Here is a 6677-nt window from a genome sequence, read left to right as displayed (position 1 = left end):
TTAATGTCCAAAATATACAAATAACACATGCAGCTCAATATCAAATAAACAAACAGCCCAATCAAAAAATGTGTGGAAGTGCTAAATAGACATTTTTCCAAAGAAGACATACAGATGGCCAAGAGGCACATGAAAAGATTCTCAACATCACTAATTATTAGAGAAATGCAAATCACAACTACCATGAAGTATCACCTCACACCGGTCAAAATGGCCATCATCAAACATTCTACAAACAATAAGTGCTGGAGAGGATGGGGAGAAAGGGAAGCCTCTTACACTGTTGGTGGGAATGCAAACTGATACAGCCACTATGGAGGTTCCTTAAAAATCTAAAAATAGAACTGCCATATGACCCAGCAATCCCACTCCTGGGTGTATACCCAGAGAAAACCATAATTCCAAAAATGCATGCACCCCAATATTCATTGCAGCTCTATTTACAATTGCCAGGATATAGAAGCAACCTAAATATCCATCAACAGTGGAATGGATAAAGAAGTTGTGGTACATATATACCATGGAATATTATTCAGCCATAAAAAGGAATAAAATTGTGCCATATGCAGAGACATGGATGGACCTCGATACTGTCATATAGGGTGAAGTAAGTCAGCAAGAGAAAAACAAATATCGTATTAACACATATATGTGGAATTTAGAAAAATACTAAAGATGAACCTATTTGCAAAGCAGAAATAGAGACAGAGACATAAAGAACAAACCTATGGACACCAAGGGAGGAAAGGGTGGGGGGGTGTGATAAATTTGGAGATTGGGATTGATATATATACATTACTATGTATAAAATAGATAACTAATGAGAACCTCCCATATAGCACAGGGGAAAAGAAAAAGAAGATACAATCTGTTTGTTAGACATATTTTAAGGTAACCTTAAAAATGCATTCTAATATACACTAGGTGTAGACAAATACTGTTTGATTCCACTTATACGAGGTACCTATACTAGTCAAATTCATAGAGTCAGAAAGTACATTGAAAGATGTCAGGGGCCAAGGGGTGAGGGGTGGGTTGGGGAGGGGGAATGGGGATTTAGTGTTTAATGAGGACAAAGTTTCAGTTTAGGATGTTGAAAAATTCTGGAGATGAATGATGGTGAGATTTGCACAACAATGTGAATGTACTTAGTGTCACTGAACAGTACAGTTAAATATGGTTAAAATCATGTGTTTTATATTATGTGACTTTTACCACAATTAAAAAAATACTTTAAAAAAATCAGGAGACTTTCCTGCTTGAAACCCTTCAATAACTATGTTTCTCTTAGAATAAAGTCCAGATTCCTTATTATGCCTACCAAGGCTCTACATGATATGCTTTACTCTTAGGTCTTCAACCTCAACCTCTGCCATTACCATTCTTTTATTTTATGCTTTAGTTGTGTTAAAATTTATTTAGTTGCTCTAAGCTTTATCAGTACTAAACTTTTCCCACTCATCCACTGATACCCTTTGTCTGGACAATTCTTACCCTCTGCTTTCTCTAAGAAAGCTTTCCTTAATACTGTAAAGTTTAATATTGAAATTGAGCAGAACCCTGAGGGGCTCCTGGGCACAAAAGTCTTTCTGTCTCCTGTTTCTTGACTCTGCCTCCATGACCTTCCCTGAGTTCCAAAGGGCAGATTCCAACAGTTGCTAACCTGGGAAAGGAAGGGATGCAAAGACAAGGGAGGGGCAGCCAGGAAACAATAATGCAGCCTTAAGGCATGGTCCTGGTTCCACCTCAAGGGATGCACATAACAATGTCTTTAAGCTCTTTAACATGCCATTATTCTTCATACCAGAGAAAGACCTCCTGAGGCTACATTAAAGGAACCAGAGAAACTCATCAAGAAGATTACCTGAGATCAGATTAGAGGAGTAGAGGCCCTGCATACACACTAATCTTATCAGCAACCTCACCCTTGAACCATTGCTATAAAACTCCTCATCAAATCCTCCCCTGTTGGGACACATATTTGTTGGGGCAGGAGCTCACTGTGTCCACATTTGCCTGGCAAAGCAATAAAGCTATTCTTTTCTACTTCAACCAAAACTCTGTCTCCAAGATTCGATTTGGCACTGGTGCACAGAGGCTGAGCTTTCAGCATCAATATCTATTGAGGTTTTATCAAGTATGAGACAGTGTGCTAAGAACTTTATATACATATTCCTATTTAAATCTTGACAAAATGTCTCTTGTGTTTACCTCCATAACACACTCATAGAAATTCCATAGTTCTTATCACATTTTTTTATCAACGATTTATCTATATTAATTATATTGGCCTGATCACATTAGAAAAAGAGAGGGGAAATGTAAAAATTAACTATAAATAAAAATTGGTCCATAACCACAGATATAGTTAAAATTTTACAGCCCTTGAGAGAATATGGTAAAAAAAAATTAGGCCAATCAATGTTTTAAATGTAGGTGGTAGAGATAATTTTCTAAAATAATAGAAATCATCCAAATTGATTAAAAAAGAAAAAGAGGATTTCTGTTTCTGATAAGACAACAGACAATATTACTAGACTAAACTTCTTATTTTAAATAACTAAGATGCTAGATAAAAACTTTAAAATGTTTTATTAAGAGCACTGTTGAATGCTTGCTTTGGCAGCACACATGCTAAAATTGGAATGATACAGAGAAGACTAGTCTGGCCCCTGCACAAGGATAATACATAAATTTGTGAAGCATTCCATATTAAAAAAAAAAAAAGCACTTTTGAGCAGCAAAGAAAGTAAGAAATTCTCAATCCAGGGATATAGTGATGGTGTGAACCAGATAGGTAAAAGGAATTTGATGGCCTTTGCTAAACTAGGTGAACTTGGGTATCAGTTTTCGTAGTCTCATGGCACATGGAGTACAGGAGGAAAATTTTGTGATCTATTCAAAATGGGGAGTATAAGAAGAGATCTTTCCCCCTTTAAGTCAAAGACCCCAAAGTGTTTCACCTTAGTGTAAGAGAGAACTAGAAATACTGCTCACTTTCACCAAAGATTACATGAAAATCTGTCTGAAACTTGGCAGTTTAGCAGAGGAAAGCAACAGCCCTAAAAAACTGAATTCATAATCTGGCTTAAGGTGTGAGATTAAATTTGCACTTAAGGTGCAAATTTATAGTGTCTGAATCATTCTTAAACTCTCAAACTAAAATTTTAATGTAGTTCCAAATAAGATGTTATCCTTAGCTCTGGCAGAAACAAAATGCACACACTTTCTGAAGGAACCCACATAATACCAGGTCTCCATGAACTTTTAAAAGCAAATTTTCAATGAAATTGACCTACTCAGACAAAATTCACTAAACACATGAGAAAACAAGGCACTCTTAACCAAGAGAAACAACAAAATAGGAAAGGATGCATGAAACTCCAGATATTGCAGTAACTTGACACAAAATATATAGTCATGTTTTTATATATTTACAAAAATTAAGGACTGGTTTTCAAAATGTGCAGAGAAGAATCTAAAAGACTAAGCATTTTGAATAATGAAAATTTAATAATTGAAAATTTAAAACATAAATGAATACATTTAACAGCAGATTTGATTCAGCTAAAGATAGATTAATAAACAGGAAGATTTATACGAGTAGATTAATCAGAATGTAGCTGCAGTGTGTTAAATTGTGTCCCCAAAAAAGATATGTTCAAATCCTTGGCACTGGGACTTCCCTGGTGGCTCAGTGGTAAAGAATATGCCTTAAAATGCAGGGGACATGGATTCAATCCCTGGTCAGGGAACTAAGATCACACATTCCACGAGGCAACTAAGCCCACGTGCCACGACCTCTGAGCTTGCACACCTCAACTAGAGAGCCTATGTGCCACAAACTACAGAGCCCACATGCTCTGGAACCCGTGCACCACTACAGAGCCCACACACCCTGGAGCCTGCGCACCACAACTAGAGAAGAGAAAACCCACACACCACAACTAGAGAGAAGACAATGTGCTGCAATGAAAGATCCTGCATGCCTCAGTGAAGATCCCGTGCACTGCAACTAAGACCCAACGCAACCAAAAATAAATAAATTAATGAATAAATAAATAATAAATAAATCTTTAAAAAAATCTTTGGCACCTATGAATATGAACTTATTGAGAAATAGGGTTTTTGCAGATGTGATTAAGTTAATAATCTTGAGATGAGTTCATCCTAAATTTAGGGTGGGCTCCAAATCTAATGTCTGTTGTCTCTATAAGAGAAAAGAGAGGAAGATTTGAAACACAGATACAGATGAGAAGACCCATAAGGAAAGACCATGTAAAGTCAGAGGCAGGGAATGGAGTGATGGGTCTACAAGCCAAGGAACACCAAGAATTGCCAACAACCACAAGAAGTAAGAGAGTGACATGGAACAGATTCTTCCCCAGAGCATCCAGAAGGAGCAAACCCTGAAGACACCTTGATTTTGGACTTCTAGCCTTCAGAACCATGAGGGAATAAATTTCTGTGGTTTGAAGGCACCAAATTTACGGTAATTTGTTCCAGCAGCTCTAGCAAATGAACACAGTATCACACAGAAAGAGTGAAAAATATTAAAGTGAAGTTAAGAAATGATGAGGACTGAATTAGAGAGTCTAACGTAAATGTAACTGGAGTTCCAGAGAGAGGAGATACAAAGCATGGTAGACACAATACTTGAAGTGATAACAGCTGAGAGTATTCCAGAAATGATGAAAATACAATTAATAAATAAGAAGTCCAAAAAAAAAAAAAAATAAGAAGTCCAATGAATTATTTTCATGAGGGAAAATAGAAACTCACGCCTAGACATAGCATGATGACGCCCAGTAAAAATAAAGAAAAGAATTTTAAAACAACCATAGAAGTTGTGGTTCTAGTAATGGGCAAACAGAAGTATAATATTAGAACACCAAAGTTGCCTATGCCCAAAGGTATGAACTAATGCTACAAGTACTTGCATTTTGATATTTTGGGGGTGGGGAAAAAGTCTTATGGGAGACCTTTATATTGAACCACATCCTCAGTCATAACAAAAGAGAGGTTGACCCACTATATTTCCTTCAAACTCTGATTAATTGTGGAATGGACTGCTGTGGTTTTGAACCAAGTAGGAAAGGAAAAAGAACAGGAAAAGCAAAAAGAAACATACTTGTGTGGTTATAACAGCAGACCAAGTCTCCCATGTTGTTGCACACTAGGTAAGCAAGGTCTAGGTGGACTAATGACTCACAGAACTTAAATTTGGTTTGAAGTTGTCCCAAATAAACACGCTCAGAGAAATAAGAGAGGTAAATCAAAAACCTATATTGAGGAGGGAAAATCCATCTTATGCCTCAGGAAGTGTCCCAAAATAATTTTTCAAGGGCAATGGCTAGCAAGTAATCAAAGTTTCTGAGCCAAAAAAGAAAGCAACAATATAACATGAGCAAGAACCAACATAAACCAGAGTCAGCAGAGACAGAGTTCAGATGTTGAACTTTTCAGACACATGTTTTAAATCAATTGTGTTGACCATGTTATAAAAGTAAGTCACAAATGTTAAAATTTCTACCAGAAATAGGAAACTATAAAAAAAACACAGACTTTAAAAAGAACCAAATAACATCTAGAAATGAAAAAAGCAATAACTGAAATTAAAAACCTCAACAGATGTATGTGGTAACAGATTGACTACAAACAAAAGACAAAATATGTGACCAGGAAGATAGAAGAGAAAAATATATTGAGAATGCAGCATAGATATATATAAATATAGAAAATGTACAGAGGACAAGAGATACATAAAATACAGTTTGAGTTCATCTGATTTTAGTCCTGGAAGGAATAGAGAGAAATGAGCCAAAGGAACTATTTGAAGAGAATATATCTAAGAATAGATGAAAGGCTCCAATGTATAGATTGAAAAGGTCCATTTAATTTCAAGGATAAGTAAAAATAAATCCACAGTCATGACTATCATATGAAAACTGAAGAAAACCAAAGACAGAAAAATCTTGACAGAAGCCAAAGAAAGATTATTTCTGAAGAAATGACAGATTGATCATTGATCAGTAGTAAGTCTCTCCAAGGACAGTGGACTTCAAAGTGCTGAGTTTGAAATAAGAATGTTCTTAGAGAAATAAGTCAAGAGAATTTGTCATCAGCAGATGTTCATTAAAGAAAATTATACAGGATAAATTTCAGGCATAAAGAAAGTGATCCTAGATGGAAGGTCTGAAATACAAATAGAATCAAGGAGAAAAAAAATAGTAGTAAATATGTGGGTAAATGTAAATGACTATTGATTCTATATAAAATGATTATAATAATGTATTGTTGCAGTGGAAAAAGAGGTAGATTTAAAACTCTAGGCAACAAGAAGTCAAGAAGAGGATAAATGGAGTTAAAATGTTCATTGTATATCTAGGAGGTAGATAAATATTTTTTAAATTCAGACTTTGAAAAGTAAAGTGTACATGTTATAATTTCTAGGGTAGGCACCATAAGAGGAGAAATAACATTTTAAAACTTCCAAGAGAATATAATAATGATAAAATAATATTTAGTCAATTAAAGCAAAGTCAAGAAAAAAAAGTGAACATATATGATAAATGTAAAGAACAAAATAAGAGGGTAGAAAGGAACTCTAATTTATAAGTAATTAAATTGAATGTAAATGAATGATATTAACTAGTCAAAGGACAAATTATCATACT

The 6677-nt window shown here is 35.2% G+C and overlaps 1 non-coding gene across 1 annotated transcript; it reads left to right on the top strand.

The window, feature by feature from the left end:
• The first annotated feature begins 2614 nt into the window (after positions 1 to 2614).
• LOC112397863 (U6 spliceosomal RNA) lies at positions 2615 to 2717 on the top strand. Its single transcript, XR_003002885.1, has one exon. It is a non-coding gene; the product is annotated as a U6 spliceosomal RNA (small nuclear RNA).
• Positions 2718 to 6677: the final 3960 nt, after the last annotated feature.

The sequence above is a fragment of the Neophocaena asiaeorientalis genome, unplaced genomic scaffold (genome assembly GCF_003031525.2).
Source record: "Neophocaena asiaeorientalis asiaeorientalis breed wild unplaced genomic scaffold, Neophocaena_asiaeorientalis_V1.1 scaffold35, whole genome shotgun sequence".
Lineage (NCBI taxonomy): Eukaryota > Metazoa > Chordata > Mammalia > Artiodactyla > Phocoenidae > Neophocaena > Neophocaena asiaeorientalis.
Note: the sequence above shows the minus strand (reverse complement) of the source record. Positions and strands in the feature narration are given on the sequence as shown.